Source organism: Coptis chinensis, chromosome 9, assembly GCF_015680905.1.
Source record: "Coptis chinensis isolate HL-2020 chromosome 9, ASM1568090v1, whole genome shotgun sequence".
Lineage (NCBI taxonomy): Eukaryota > Viridiplantae > Streptophyta > Magnoliopsida > Ranunculales > Ranunculaceae > Coptis > Coptis chinensis.
In genome coordinates this window covers 1,770,589-1,787,268 of record NC_141464.1, presented here as the reverse complement: position 1 = coordinate 1,787,268, position 16,680 = coordinate 1,770,589, and the positions used below count along the sequence as shown (strand labels likewise).

General features: G+C 38.0%; 2 long non-coding RNA genes across 3 annotated transcripts; both read left to right on the top strand.

The window, feature by feature from the left end:
• The first annotated feature begins 9,116 nt into the window (after positions 1 to 9,116).
• On the top strand, positions 9,117 to 9,559 carry LOC147474369 (uncharacterized). Of its 2 annotated transcripts, none has more exons than XR_015207286.1 (3): positions 9,117 to 9,179; positions 9,279 to 9,345; positions 9,519 to 9,559. It is a non-coding gene; the product is annotated as an uncharacterized LOC147474369 (long non-coding RNA). The 2 variants fall into 2 exon arrangements; XR_015207285.1 differs by having other exon boundaries at positions 9,510 to 9,559.
• Positions 9,560 to 13,894: 4,335 nt separating this feature from the next.
• Positions 13,895 to 14,969, top strand: LOC147474368 (uncharacterized). The gene is made up of 2 exons (XR_015209115.1): positions 13,895 to 13,957; positions 14,309 to 14,969. It is a non-coding gene; the product is annotated as an uncharacterized LOC147474368 (long non-coding RNA).
• The last annotated feature ends 1,711 nt before the right edge of the window (positions 14,970 to 16,680 follow it).

The following is a 16,680-nucleotide window of genomic DNA, read 5'->3' as shown; positions in this document are numbered from 1 at the left end:
TGAAAGGCGGTTTGAGAAGATGAAGTCGCGATTAAGTTTTGGAGGATGGGCGCGGGCGCGCTGTAGGTGCGCGCGAGTTGGCCCAAAGCCCAATTCGATTTTTCGACTTTCGTCGATTTTTAGCGCAACTTCAAACTAAATTTCCCGCTTCGTTATCGGTCCGATTTTTGCGAATGAGATATGGAAATGATCAGGAGAGAATTTCCAATCCAATGATCCATAAACTACTCTATTCCGACCGTGGGTGACATATAAGATAGTGGAAAACGCCTCGAAGTGCGTGCATGACGTAAGTTATGCGAACAAATGAACACTAAATTAGATGACGTCAACCCCAATGAACTATACTAATGGACCTAAGCAACACAAATAGAAAGTTCGAGCAATCCGGATGGAAAGACTGAGTTCCCACCCCCAAACAAATTTTTAAACACAAAATTTGTTTTAACATGGGTCGTTTAAAGTCAGATTCCCAAGACTTGTTGGATTGCTAGTTCTATGGGTTTAGATATATATCTATATCTAAAAATGAAAAAAATTATTATTATTATTATTATTATTATTTTATTTTTTTTTATTTTTTTTTATTTTATTATATTTTTTTTTTTTTGAATAATAAGAAAAAACATTAAGCAAATAAAGACATAATTCACACCATAGAGAAACATGACTCAAAATCCGAGAAAACATGCAAGAGTGGAAAGCGTGAAATATGTGAACCGTGGACTTAGGATCCGGTACTTACAGACCACACTCCATAGGGAGGGCCGGTTACCTTAATGGTGCACTTACCATTAAATGGAAGTGAAAGGAAGTACACCAATGACAAGGGTCATTCCTCATATATAGGGTCTGTAAAAGGACTTCCTCTATATCGGGACGAAGTTAGTGAAAATGTTTTAATCGTTGACCGTTAACTTGAAAGAAGCTTGTTGTCCTTGGGATTTACCAAGGTAATTGCCCCCGTAAGGGGTGACACAATAACGAAAAGGACCGGACCAGCGGGTTTTAGTTTCCACGGGAAAATATGTAGGCGGGAGTTGTAAAGCAAAACCTTTTGTCCGACCACAAACTCTTTGCGCCAAGATATGCTTATCATGAACACGTTTCATGTTAGCTTTATAATCCTTCAGCGAGATCGTAAGAATCGCTCACGGATTTCTTCAAGCTCATTTAATTGTAACTGCGTTTGACACCCGCCTCATCAAGATTGTAGTTAAGGCTTTTTATAGCCCACGAGCCGCGGTGCTCTAATTCAGCGGGCAAATGACATGGTTTCCCAAATACAAGTCTAAAGGGAGACATACCTATAGGAGTTTTGAAAGCAGTTCTATACGCCCATAAGGCATCCGATAGACGCTTCGACTAGTCTTTCCTATCAGGGTTTACTATTGTTTCTAAAATCTTTTTGATTTCTCTATTAGAAACTTCTACTTGGCCGCTAGTTTGTGGATGATAAGGAGTTGCTACTTTGTGTGTAACTCCATACTTTTTCACTAGGGATGCAACAACTCATTTGCAAAATGTGTTCCACCATCACTAATGATGGCTTTAGGAATGCCAAACCGACAGAAAATATATTCTTTAATAAAAAAATACAGCGGTCTTATGGTCATTGCTACGGCAAGCTAGGGCCTCTATCCATTTAGACCGTAGTCCACGGCAACTAGAATATAAATATAACCGTGGGAAGCAGGGAAAGGGCCCATGAAATCAATACCCCAAACATCAAAAATTTCTACTATCAAGATTGGATTTAATGGCATCATATTACGGCCGTGATTAAGCCCAAGTTGTTGGCAGCGAATACCGTCTTTGCAATGCACTTGGGCATCCTTAAAAGGGTAGGCCAATAAAATCCACATTGAAGAACTTTAGCGGCTGTTTTCATTCCACTAAAGTGGCCACCACACTCTTTGTCATGGCAGAGCGATAGAACTTCATTATATTCCCTTTGGCGGGGAATGCAGCGGCGAATAATCGATCCGCACAATACTTAAAAGGTAGGGCTCATCGGTAGTATAACTTGACTCACGGTCAAGAACTTCTTACGTTCATTTCTTGTCCAATTATAAGGCATAACATCAGCGGCTAAATAATTTCACGATGTCCCATACCATGGTGATGAAAAAATAGCATCTGGATGCTCATCGGGGAAAAGAGTCGGTATGGACTCGGAATCACTACTATCGTCATTTGTAAGTCTAGATAAGTGGTCGGCAACTTCGTTTTCGACCCCTCTTTTTGTCCTTTATTTCTAATGTGAACTCTTGCGGAGAAGAATCCATCGGATTAATCTACGCTTAGCATCCTTCTTTGCAAGAAGGTACCTAAAAGCTGCATGGTCCGTGTAAACTAAAGTTTTAGAACCAACCAAATAAGGGCCGAAACTTATCTAAAGCGTAAATGACGACTAAAATTCTTTTTCAGTAGTTGAATAATTCCGTTGAGCATCGTTTAATGTTTTACTAGCATAATAAATAGCAGTGGACTTATTATCTAGTTTACGTCCCAAGACGACACCAAGCTGCATAGTCACTAGCATCACACATGAGTTGAAAGGTTTAGACCAATCGAGGAGGTTGTATAATAGGTGTAGTGGTTAGGGTGGCTTTTAAGGTTTTCAAAAGCCTGTTTCTGATTAAAATTAAAATCAAAGATTGCATCCTTCAAAAGCGAGGTTAGTTAAAGGCCTAGCTATTTTGAAAAATCTTTAATGAAAGAAGCCTATAAAACCCTGCATGGCCTAGAAAGGCTCTAATCTCCACGAGGCAGTCCATGGTTTAGGTAGAATTCGCTATCTTATCTAGTTTGGCTTTATCACTAGATACAATATGACCTAGTACTATGCCCTTTTTGACCATGAAATGACACTTTTCCCAATTTAAAACGAGGCTCTTTTCTTCACACCGTGTCAAGACCTTAGACAGGTTAGACAAACATTTTGTAAAGGAGTCTCCATAGATAGAAAAATCATCCATGAACACTTCCATAAAGCTCTACCATGTCACTAAATATATGAAGCATACATCATTTGGAAGGTACGGGGGCATTACAAAGGCCAAAAGGCATTCGTTTATAGGCATATGTTCGAAGGGACATGTGAAGGTTATCTTTTCTTGGTCATCAATATCAATAATAATCTGAAAATAGCGGAGTAGCCATCGAGAAAACAATAAAAGGCATGACCCAGCTAGGCGTTCTAGCATCGATCTATAAATGGTAAGGGGAAAGTGATCCTTTCGTGTCATAGCATTTAAGCGTCGTAATCAATCTGATTCTCCATTTCATAGGACCTTGGTGACAACATAGTCACCCTTCCCGTTCACATTACCATGGTAACTCCGATTTCTTAGGAACTACATGAATGGGGCTTACCCATTCGCTATCGGAGATTGGGTATATAATACCGCATCGAGTAATCGCAAGACTTCTTCCCTAACCACCTCTTTCATGGCGGGGGTTCAAAAGCGGCCGAGGTTCGCGAGAAGTCTTGGCGTTATCCTCAAATGGATACGATGAGTGCAAACATTAGGGTCAATTCCTTTAATGTCGGCTAGGGACCAACCAATCATGAGACCGATGTTCCCTAATCACCCTTATTAAACATGTCTCTTCATCCTTAGTTAACAGAGAAGATATAATTATCGGGTGACTATCATCCGGATCAAGTTGAATATATTTTAACTCCGGGGGAAGAGGTTTAAGCACTGGTGTGGACGGAATGTCCATTGATGTTTCATAAGTGTCCTTATCTTGCGTAATGAAGACTTGCTTAGGTAGCAAGTCTTCGTAATCAGTATATGGAGCAACCGACGGGTCTACAATTGGTGTGGACTCCAGGATGGTGTTGACTTCCTCTAAGTAAGAGTCATTTACAAAATCTGAATTTCCAAAAGAAAGGAATTTGTACATATTGTTTTCAGGAAACGTGTTGTTAAAATAATCTTGAGCTAAACTCTCGATCATGCTAACCTCTCCATCTACGGGCGAATCGGTAGCTGTTTCATCATTTTAAAACATTTACCTCGACAGAAAAGATGGCCAAAAGATAAGGACATCTTTCCATCGCGACAATTTATAAAAGCGCATTGGCGGTTGCCAAGAAAGGGCGCCCTAAGATGATCGGTCTGAGTCATTAGCGACTTACGTATCGAGGATAACAAAATCTGCGGGATAGTAGAAATCCGAACCTTAACAAAGCACGTTTTTCCACTACACCTTTTGGATACTTAATTGACTGTCCGCTAATTGCAGCGTTATTTTTGTAGGTTGCATTTCTGTAGACCTATTTGTTTATACAAGTATCACGGGGAGTAAGTTAACACTTCGCCCAGTCTAATAAAGGCGATTCGTCGTGTGGGAATCTCTAAGGTGCATTTTCTGATGGGGCGACCGGGGTCCTTGTACTTAACAATTCCATTATTTTTAGGATAAAGTTGGGAAGCTGTTCGGTTAAAAGCGTCTTTAGGTATGTTGGTCTTACGCCTAGTAGTGCACAACTCTTTAAGAAACTTAAGCGTGGTTAGGTAGCTTTTTAATAGCCGAGAAAAGGAAGGTTTATCGTTAGATTCTTGAAAGCGTTCCTAATTTCCTCAAAGTTTGTATCCCCGGTTAGCATGGCTAATTTTTGAGGAGCGGTGGTTTAAGCTCTATATTTCGCATATGGCTCTACTTGCTGTGTAACCTTGGCTTTCGGTTTCTTTGGTTGTGATTTAAGCTGGTACCTCTACCGTGGTAGGCTCCTCAGTTTCTATTGCGGTATCTAGTGTAGGGATTACGGATGGGGTAACTATAGGCGTAGTTACTTTGTTATCAACCACTCTTCGAGCGGAGAGTGGTGATGGCATTTAGGTCACCTACGATTGTAGTTTCATTACTAGAATTACCGTTTACCTCAAATTTGTGTTCTTTGTTTTAGGGTTTGGTATTGCTTGTCCGGAAACCGCCTTTTGGTTGGGCTTTTAAGCTTGGGCTAAGCTGTTGTATGCCCCGATTTATGGATTGTAAAATCTGTTGGTTTGATTGAGTCATTGTGCGGAAAAGTTGTTGGGTAACATGTATAAAGCGTCGATCACGATCGGTTATTGTAGGTGTAGTAGTCCGGGTGGTGTGTATTTGGAACTATCTCGTTGATTATTTATGGGTGGGTTGTGATAGTTATTATTATTAACCGAACGATACCTCTATTGGTATTATAATTATTATAATTATTCGACCTTGTGCTTGACCTTGTAGGTGGTTTGCGCTTGGTTGTTATAATTATTATAATTCCCTTGACCTTGTCCTTGTCCTTGTCCTTGCCTAGGTGGAGCTTGGTTATAATTGTTTGCTTGCCTAACATTTTGATTATTGTACCACGGAGGTGTTACTTGTTGATTATTTCTCAACTGAAGTTGGGATGTTGTCTCAAAGCGTTAGGAATAGGATAGTTATTAATAGAGTAAACATTATCTTGTTACGGTGGTTGTTGTTCATAAGCTAGAGGACAATAATCGTCGGGGTGCTCTGGACTCAAACAGAAATTATATGGGTTGGAGTTTACATTCATGACGGAGGGGATAGGCTTTTGTTGAGCAGAAATAGCCTCTACTTTTTAGTTAGAGATTCGATTAGATTTTTTAAGTTCGGATCGGTTTTCTTCTCAAACATACCGTGCCCTTCTTGTTGAAGAAGAACTAGGTGGCGGGGATATCATCACTACCCCCAATTATTATTCCGTTTAGTTTGGTCTTCTAAAATTTGTAAGCCTCAGGAGGCTCCTTTACTTAGGAAACTACCCCATTCATTATGTCAAGGACTTCTTTATGGTGGTGTAGAAGACCTTTGAAAAGGCCGCGAACTAACGTGTCTTTAAGCTAAGTTATGATGTGGACACTCTATAAGGAGATCGGTGAAGCGATTCCATGCCTTAGAAAATTATTCATGAGGATTAACGTAGGAAAAATGAATCTTGGAAAGCATTTCATCCGTCTTTAGGGGTGGGTAAAATGTTCCATAAGCGGTGAACAAGTTTAGCCCACGAGTCCTGAGAATTAAGTGCAGGCGGGTTAACCAAAGCGCGCCTTATCGGCTAATGTGAAAGGGAATACCCCGGTTTAATTTGTTCCGCACCTACCGTAGGATGATGGAATGTTGTAAGGACTTGTTCAATCCTACGCGTGCCGATAAGGTTTTCATGGTCTAACCCATGAAAAGCGGGTAACAAATTAAATATGTTTGGGGATTCAAAAAATCCCCAATTGGAGATTGCTGCTAGAAGCGATGCGATTTAGGGCTATCGCTCAAGGCTTTGTAGAAGTCGGAGAGAGGAGTCTCTCTTTCTTCCCCATTATGTCGGTGGTGTATGTGAAAATAGTAGCTAGAGGTGTAGTGTGTGGTATACTAGATAGACTTGTTTGTTGCCGTGTAATTACGTTTTGTTGTTTTGTTGACCGGAACTTAATCTCATGCAAGACTAAATTGAGCTTAACTAAACATGCAACACTCCAAACAATTACGATATACTAGTAGAAAACCTCTAGCGGAAATCACGAGGTATGGAAGAAAGGAATACGATAAGCGTCCTTGCCCGCTTATGAATAGCGTCTTGTGTGCTTGGCGTGTTAGAGTGTATATAAGAGATTAGGACACTGAAAATATGAAAGATCAAAGTTTGAATCAACTTTGTGGAAATCCGGAAATTTTTAACCGGTCGGGTCGCAGTAGATTTTGATCGCTCAGAAAAGTAATAATCAAATTACGGTGTTTTTTAGCGTGGTCGCGCTCAAATGGGCGGTCGCTTCGGTGTAAATCGAATTACAGTGTTTGAGCGCGGGCGCGCTTAGTGGTAGACAAAATTCCAGTAACTTAGCGCGGGTCGCGCTCTCCTTGGGCGCGGGCGCACTCCGTGTATTTTCTCGTGGAATTTGTCAAAGCTGAAATGGGCAACCACAGTATGAAACAAACAAGGGTGGGTGGGTTTAATGGGACTTAAAAATGACTACTTCTACTATGAAAACAATGCTAAAGTGTAACTAAGATGGCAGCGGCGCCATTTGATAACCGTAAAATGAATAGTCTACCTACGAAATGAACGATGAATTCAATCCGTAAGTAAACTAAAACTTATCTTTTACTATCTCAATTATCAAAGCTTCTACTCTCGATGCGAATTGCACTAAGTGGAGTAGGAAGTTCGTTCCACTCCTAGTTCCCTAGCATGGATTGTTTTCTAAGTCTGAGAAATCAGTCTTAAGTCAATGAGAGCTTTACTTAAATGTTATGCTAACAAAGACGTTAATTTAAATAACAAGATATAATATAAAACTAAAGTTAATCTATGAAGCTCACGGGAATACGATTGTTTGACTCTAGATAAAGAAATAGAGGGAATTAAATCCACCTCGAATCTAACTTAATAACCTAGTATAGATTGTCGATCTCGATTCTTACGTTTTCCGCAAAAATTTTCGAGTCTAATCCCTAGTGTTCATGGCATTCCTACCGGATACTAACTAGCATGTGAGGTCGTCCACCCATTCTCATGGCTAAACACGACCTTCTAGAGTGGAATAGATTCTAGAGTGGAATAGATTCTATAGTGGTGAGTATTCCCGCCTGTCACGCGGGTGACCCGGGTTCGATCCCCGGCAGCGGCGCCATTTGATAACCGTAAAATGAATAGTCTACCTACGAAATGAACGATGAATTCAATCCGTAAGTAAACTAAAACTTATCTTTTACTATCTCAATTATCAAAGCTTCTACTCTCGATGCGAATTGCACTAAGTGGAGTAGGAAGTTCGTTCCACTCCTAGTTCCCTAGCATGGATTGTTTTCTAAGTCTGAGAAATCAGTCTTAAGTCAATGAGAGCTTTACGAAATGTTATGCTAACAAGACGTGTTAATTTAAATAACAAGATATAATATAAACTAAAGTTAATCTATGAAAGCTACGGGAATACGATTGTTTGACTCTAGATAAAGAAATAGAGGGGAATTAAATCCACCTCGAATCCAACTTAATAACCTAGTATAGATTGTCGTATCTCGATTCTTACGTTTTCATGGCAAGAATTTCGAGTCTAATCCTTAGTGTTCATGGCATTCCTACCGGATACTAACTAGCATGTGAGGTCGTCCACCCATTCTCATGGCGAAACACGACCTTCTAGAGTGGAATAGATTCTACAACCAATTCTATACTAACCACTAAGTTTTCATCAAGGCTTCATCAACCCCTCTAATGGAGGTTTTAGCCTTGAGTCATCAAACTAACATTTTCCATTGAATCTAAACTAAACATAATGTAAGAAATTGAGATTTACTTAATTAAACAATAATGAATCTAATTTAATGGCTGGAATGGAATAAGAACAAGAATTTAAATTAGATCTAGAATGGAAATGACAAGAACGAAATTGAATAATAACTATTTTATCTCTATTAGTAAAATACACCATAATTAACCTGGCATTTTAAATTAGACCAGCCTTTTTTCTACCACCTAATACCCCTAATTTAATACAAAAAAATATTATTCAATGTCTTTAAAAAGGACTATTTAGTCATTTAATTTTGTATTTCCATTTATACCCTTCAATTACAACATATCTGAGACAAAGGAGTTTTATGTAAATTAAGGGCAAAAAACCAAATCCACGCCTCTATATTGACATGTCGCGGTTTTGCCCTTAACTACCATTAATACCCACTTCAATTACCATTAATACCCACTTAACTATCATTAATTGAAGTTCTTCCAACTTCCTCTCATTTCTTCATGGGCGGGGTAGGCCTTTTTGTTTCAAACACAAATCCGGATACCCTTGACACTCTGTTCCTCACGGTTTGGGTTTCTTCCGCAATCGAGAGATAGATTTTTTAAGTTGTCGATTTCAGTCGGCGTTTCTATTTTACATAATTTGAAAGATTAAGTGAAAAACAAGAGATAAGATAGAGAAAAAGCACCTCTTTGATCGCGGCCGGCATTGCTTTGCTTGCTTCCACTTGAGCTAGGTATAAGAGAATAAGCTGGCGGTTAGCTTACCTTTTCCTTGGAGAATTTGGAGACGGACATACTTTCTTTTAGCCGAGCTCGATCCAGTAATTCTGCTCATTTTCGGATCGATCTTGAAATGGCTCTTAACGAGACCTGATCTAGCCCAACTTCAGAGTTTTGGGATTTAGGTGGCCAGGTAAGCGATTTGTGGTTAAGAAATATATTGATTGTATGAAGTTATAAAAACTAGAAACTGTTCTTTCTTGATGGTATCCGCGGTAATGTGTTTAAAAAGTGGCACTAGACCATTTAAATTCCAGGATGTAGCTAATGTAGCTACTGAAGCCACTCCCACTGAAAAGGTTTGATTTATTTAGATTATTAATTTTTTTGTTAGTGCTCATTTTAACTTTAAGTGTATTTTCTACATTTAGAATTGAAGTATAGTTAACTTACTACAATAATCTTATCTGGGAGTCCGTCATTGCACATTACGGTGGCGAATCTTTGATTTTTGATGACTTAGAAATTCTAGGGCCTTCTGAGGAACCCTCAAATGCTAGAACAACGAGAATTGAAGTAATGTCGGCATTGTGGCGACTTGCATCCGATAATAGAAATTGAGGATGTGTCCCAATGCGAGTGGAGGTCTCCGAAATATGACTCAAATGGATAATGATGATTTCGGATGTTAGGGCAAGACAAGTTGAGGCAGATGAGATGTTGGCTCGTGAACTCCAAGAAGAATTTTACCATGAATTGCCGGAGTTGGTGGTGGAGAGGTTTGTGCATTCTTGCAATTATGTTTTTATTTTATTAATATTCGTTTCTTGGTGTCTTTTTTCTGTTTTGCAAGTATTTAAAGTGTGTGCATATATTCTCACGGATCGATCGAGTATAGCATGGGGTTTGCGGCGAGGAAGAGGATGTGGAGCGTCTTTGCTTCTTTAAGGTGTCGTGGGTACATCCCGTAAAGTGGTCTTTTATGCGTGCAGAATTTTGTTAATAATTGACAGCTAGAGGCATTTTAGGACCGGAATTTATCAAAATTGGACTTAAATTATACAAGTAAAAAAACAAGTGTTACTTTGGATGTGAGAAGTAGAGACGAGTTTACCTTTGTTTTCCCGGTAAAATGTATGGTTATATTTCTCCGTATCGACAAACACAAAGAATATGGCTGACCATACATATGATCATAAAGTCGGTTATTTAGGATGAGATGTCTCACTCAGAGGCTATGAAGCACAGACACTCCTCTAGGGGCAACGTCTCCGTGTCGGACACCGGCACGTGTCCGATACTCAATTTAGAGTGTCGGATTTATTAATTAATTTTTAGATCACGCTGGTACGTTCATATACTTGGGTACATGATAACCACTATTGAATATATTGATGGTAATAACTGTTGAGGGTGGATTTGGAGGAGGTGTAGCAACCGGTGCAATAGCAAAACTCTGAAGTGTGTGGTTAGATATATATTTTCTTTTAATGTTATTTCTAATTTGCTTAATCAAACACAATGATAGTTTTCTTAGCTTTTGTTGGGGAGACGAGGAATGAAATCTCTAATTCTTCTTCTTATGATTATATTTTTGGTTTCAATATTGGTTTTCTACTTTTCTTGGTTTCATTTTTCATCGCCACCACCAAACGCATGAAGTTACCAAAGGAAGAACCCATAGCTGGCCGAGTTTCACATTCGACACAACAACTTAAGAACAAGATGGCCTTCTTATTGCTCAATCTTTCATGGTAAAGCCAATTGCATGTGCAATTTATCTTTCCATACCCCGCCATATAGCCAGCCACCACTAACAAGTTTTGCGGTTTGACATGTCCGCCCCCATTTCTCTAGAATTAGACATTAGCTCAAAAGCGAAGACCCAACTGCCATGAGAACTTCATGTATGGGGTGTGGAACTGTATTGTGTTAATTTCTCATTTCATTTTTCTGGTGTTTGTTTGATTATTTTAGTTTATTAATTAATCACTATTTATCTGTATTTCTCTTCAAACTTTTCTATTTTTAAGTTTTTGTAGTATTGAGATATGATTTTTTTCAAATGAATTACATTTAGTCAAATTCTATAGTTCAAATACTATTTTCTCTTATTAAGGTATCACCCATTGACATTTTAAAATTTAACCCTTTAAACAAGTTCACACACTCATTATTCAACATAAAGTTGATTATTATTTCTGTTCACATTTCAGCAATGATAGCCGCATTGCAAGTGACTCTATGTAATTGTCTACCCGGCTTAAATAAATATATCTTAGTAGTTTTCACTTCATCTGATGCGTTGATAATAGGAGGCTGTTCATATGTGTTAGTCTAGGCTGTGTGTGCGTTTCGCTATCATCAATTTGATGGAAAATCATGTCCTAACTTCTTTCTTAGGGATGTGCTTCTCTTTTTTTTTTCTTTGGTGTTAGCGGACATTGTTTGTATGACCGGTGTCAAAGAACATGGCTGTGGTTTACAAACAGATTTAACTTTAGTATTGTGGCAATCTATGCTTCTATGTACATCGCTGTTTTGTAATGTTCTTTCAAATTTAATTCAAAGATGATTATGACCATTGCCAAGCCCCAATTTCAGGTGTTGTTGTTAGATGAGGTTCTGATTGATCTTGATGTTGTTGAAAGGATGGATTTGCTTGAGTTTTTAAGGAAGAGTGTGAGCGGTATGTGTAATAAGTTCCAACATTGAAATCTTGATTGCTAAATTGAGTAAATTCTTTCCCATTTAATTTGGATGTTTTAACTCCCATTCGAGAGAGGAGCACCTTATCGACACAAAGATCGCATTTAAGAGAATCCATAAACTTTACAAGGTTAGAAACTTTAGATTAGTTACACTTACATCTATTGTGATCTTTAGTTTTAATAAAAGTTTGAACAAAGAATATATGGTTATAGGATTTGAAGGTTGGAGATGGATTTGGAGCATGCAGAAATTAGTAGGTATAGGTTCTTTTGCCTTTATCAATCTCGAAAGCGAACTTCGAAGGAGTTATCCAAGACGAGGGACCCTAGCAGTAGGCCCCTACCATTATGTAATTTTTAGTTCTTTTAAACTACGGTGAATCGTGTATTATTAATGATAGTCATGTAAGATACTCATTTGGACTCTAAGTTTATGATTATATTTGGTTATTAGATATTTTTTCAGTAGCAGCACTGTAAGAGCAGTATTTGAGTTCACTTTAAATATTTTCAAATTTGTTTCAACTGTAAGAGCAGTATTGAGGGTAGTTTTATATGCATTGCCGCCGTGATGAACTCATCCCAGCCTATGGTGCCATTGCCATCTGCGTTAGCCTGTTTTGAAGATCGATTAATTGGATGTCAATTTCATCGGGTATTTACATGAAAGCTCACGATTTTTTAGGAAGGGGTTCATGGTTTGGATTTCTGGTGGAATGAAGGTCAAAGTTGATTTTCCATGGTAACAGCAATGTATTGGTTTGATAAGTTAGCAATGTATTGGTTTCAGTACCGTACTTGTGCATTTTTGTTTCTCGTGTAGATTTATGTTGAACTGGAGCGTGCACGATTGATAAAAAAAACTGGCGAAGATCAAGGAATCTCAGGGCCTTATTATTGAGGAGGTCACGACTTGATGCGAGAAATTGCTGTAAGTGATTTCACGAGAAATAGGACCTTACAGTGCTTTTTCTATTGGGTGTTAGTGAAAATCAGCATTTTCGTATGTTGCTTAGTTGTTGTATGATATAGTAATGACTTTCATGCGTTTGTGTTACAGGTGGAAACATTTGGAGCAATGACAAAAAACAGAAAAAATAGCGTTTATAAATGTTTTGTTGTATGTGCACGGACAGCATGCCTTGGTTGCGCATTGTAACGGTTTAATGAGGTTAGAGTAAAGCTTCAAGTTGCACGGGGCTAGAACAACCTTCACTTTAGACAATTGGCTCCCCAAAATTTGTGCAGAACTATTTGAAAAGGAAAGTCGTTCGCGATGGTGGACATGCAGTCACTGTTAAGGCTACTTATAGGGACGATACTGTGAGGTTCAAATTTGAACCCTGCACATGGTGTGTCCATTTGTTTGAGGAAGTTGGGAAAAGGTTCAAACCGCCTAACTGGGACATTTCAATTTTGCAATTCTTGGATGATGAAAAAGAATGGGTGATGTTAGCAAGCGATTTAGATTTGCAAGAATCTCTTGAGGTTTTGGAATCTATTGGGTCTCCTTGTAAGCTTCTGGTTCGAACTAGCTAACTTGCAATTAAGTGAGTGTCTGTGTCATATCACCAATTATACAGTATTTTTGTGTTCGCACTTCTATATATCATGAAATGGAACTCTTGAACATGCAGTCCAGTGCGACAAAGTTGTTCCTAGGTCAATTCTGAATTTTGATTCCTTTCTATTTATTCTACTTAGAATTGGAATGATTAGGCATATGTATTTTGTATATATAATGTTGAACAATACTATTAACTTTTATTTACAGATCGAGAGCAGAATTAAATATAATAGTCTAGAGAGTCTAGCTAGGGTTTAAGTCTCCATGTCTGCTTAAGGTTATGAGATCTACAACTAGCCATACCAAGTGCTTGATAGGTCTTCATATAGAGGGAGTCTAATCATGTTCGTGATATCTACAAACTACATACCCTCAGCTCCAAATATTCACAGCACACAAGAATAACATCGTTGTATCACTTTTTATTTATTTATGACACACATTCATTTGAATAATTATTGTGACATCACTTTGTAACATTGCACTTGCCACCCAAAATATTTCTTTCTTCAAGGATTGATAACAATTTTATTCATCAATGTTTTACTCAACTTGATCCATTGTATACCTTTAAAGCGAAAGTGACTCTTATTTAGGATATTATTTTTCATTGGGTTTTCTCGGGGATCTTTTGTCAATAGCCAATGTTGCGGACAACATGAAGTATGAGATTTGCCAAGTGCTTCATCAAAGGTGAGTATCTTAATTCTATTATTTTAGATATATATATATATATATATATATATATATCAACAATGAAACATGCATATATGTTGCACTCAATAAGCTTAATGATTGTTTTGTCGGGGATTCATTTACCTTGCTCACTTATTAAATTATTATGTTTTTTGAGAGCACTAATATATAAGAACTTTTGGTGGTAGAATTGTAGAATTGCGAGAATATTTGGTGGCATTTGCATGCTTAAATACTAATTCTATGAGACTTTCAAGGCGAATAATGAGAATAATGAATGATGAATGAGTACTTATCTTTTAGACAATAATTTATAAGTACATTGAATTTTGAGATACCGTTCTTTAGTTTTCAGCCACATTACAGTACCTTTCTTCAGTTAAAATCAAGCTCCTTGGGGCTATTAAAGCAAGAAAGCGAGCAGGAAGCACTGAGCACTGAGCCTGCTAGCCTTCACATGAGCAAGCTAGGTCAATCATCCCACCATATTCTCTCATTTCGAGAGAGGACATCGCTTCTATTGCAAGATTTATCTGCTTTGAAGTTCAGCTCTCTCCATGTTGTAGAGACTTCGAAGTGTTTGATACTTAAATGCCAGTAGACTCACATTATCTGACTCTCAAGGTGAATTGCTAGATTTTGAAGAGTGTTTTTGTAAAGCGTTGGGACAAATTGTTGATGTATATGGACCATGCAACATATCAGTGCTGATCCATCATCATTTGAGGGGTAGATGGTTACGAGTAGATGATTGCAACATAGCAGCTATTATAGAAGAGGACAAGTCAGAGAGACCTACTACTATGACTAAGGGGTGGACTTTAATTATTATTGGTGTATTATCCTATGTAGACTGCGTATGACTCTTTCTAATACATAGAAATATGCCTCAGGTGGCATTGTAACTCCAATTTTTGGATGGATGAATAACAAACCAAATGATTAACCTTTGGAGGTTAATATGTTCCATTCTTTGAAGTCAATACCTAAGGATTGCATATTTGTATACTGATTTCAGTGAATGTGTCGATGCACTAACTTTTTATCTTTCTCATATGCAACATTCACTTGCTAGGATGAATCTGACAAACATAATTGAAAGGCTCAAAGTACGTGTGTTTTGGATGTAAACTTATAAGTATATTACTTACATATTTTTCTTTAGAAGAAATTCTCCTAAGAAATCAAATAGAATTGGAGTTCCTTTTAAGTAAAATGTTAAACGGCTGCGAGCGCGTTGTGCGTATGCTCAGGCATAATGTGAATTGTAAGTATGCTTACATAATTTTAATAAAAAATTTGCCAAATTATGTTCCCATACTCTACAATAAGTTATATTTGCCATCCACGTACATAGTACGTGCATTTTGCTAGTTTATCTAATCAATCAAGAACAATCATTCAAGAATTTAATCTAAAACAAGAATTGTAATGGAACTAAAACTTAATTAATTAATTAAAACGGATCTAGAATTCTATATATTAATTTAGGTCTAACTAGCTACCATTAACAAAGAGCTAAGCTTTTGTTTTTATACATCCAGATCCATAATTGAGGTCTAACTAGCTACCATTAATCACCGAACTCCTTAGTAACCAACCATTGCTCCTTTATCTCATCAAAGTGGCACATTCCTGCACATAATTGACTTTGAAGCCTGAAATACATAAAAACACGTAATCAGTATTAACTCTTACTTATTACTCACATAATTGGTCTAAAAGTATGACTGCTAAGGGGTTAAAACTACAATTTTGGGCTCTTATCACGAAGCAAGGACGCAATTAGGTATTCCTTTCTTCCACACCTCGCATCTTCTGTTAGAGGTTTATACTAGTATATCAGGATTGTTTGGAGTGTTGTCGTGTTTAGTTAAGTTTGGTCTTAGCCTTGAATGAGATTAAGGTCTGGTCGAACAAAAACACCTAACGTAATTACACGGCAACGTCAACAAGCACGCCTATCTAGTATACCACTCATTGCACCTCTAGCTACTATTCCACATACTCTACCTGACATAATGCCGAAGAAGGAGAGACTCCTCTCTCGACTTTTATAAAGCCTTGGCGATAGCCCCAAATCTTGCATCGTTCTAGCGGACCCGATTGGGGATTTCGAATCCCCAAATATTTTAATTTGTTACCCGTTTTTCATGGTTTAGACCATGAAAACCTTATCAAAGACATCGTAGGATTGAACAAGTTCTTACAACATTCCACCATCCTACGGTGGGTCTTTGAACAAATTAAACTCAGGGTATTTCCCTTCACTTTAGCCGATAAAGGCGTCTTGGTTAACTGCCCAAAGCGCCTAATGCAATGGACTCGTGGGCTAAACTTGTTCAAATTTGTTTATGGAACATTTTTACCCACCCCTAAAGACGGATGAGATGCTTTCCAAGATTCATTTCTTTTGACAAAATCCTCATGAATTATTTTCAGAGGCTTGGAATCGTTTCACCGATCTCCTTATAGAGTGTCCACATCATAACCTAGCGAAAGACACGTTAGTTCGTGCCTTTTCCAAAGGACTTCTACACCACCATAAATAAGTCCTTGACATAATGAATGGGGGTAGTTTCCTAAGTAAAGGAGCCTCGGAGGCTTATAAATTTTTAGAGGATCAAACTAAGCAAAATAACAAACGGGGGTAGTGACGATATCCACCGCTCCGCTAGTTCTTCTAATATAGTTAAGGCCGCCGGTATGTTTGAGATGAA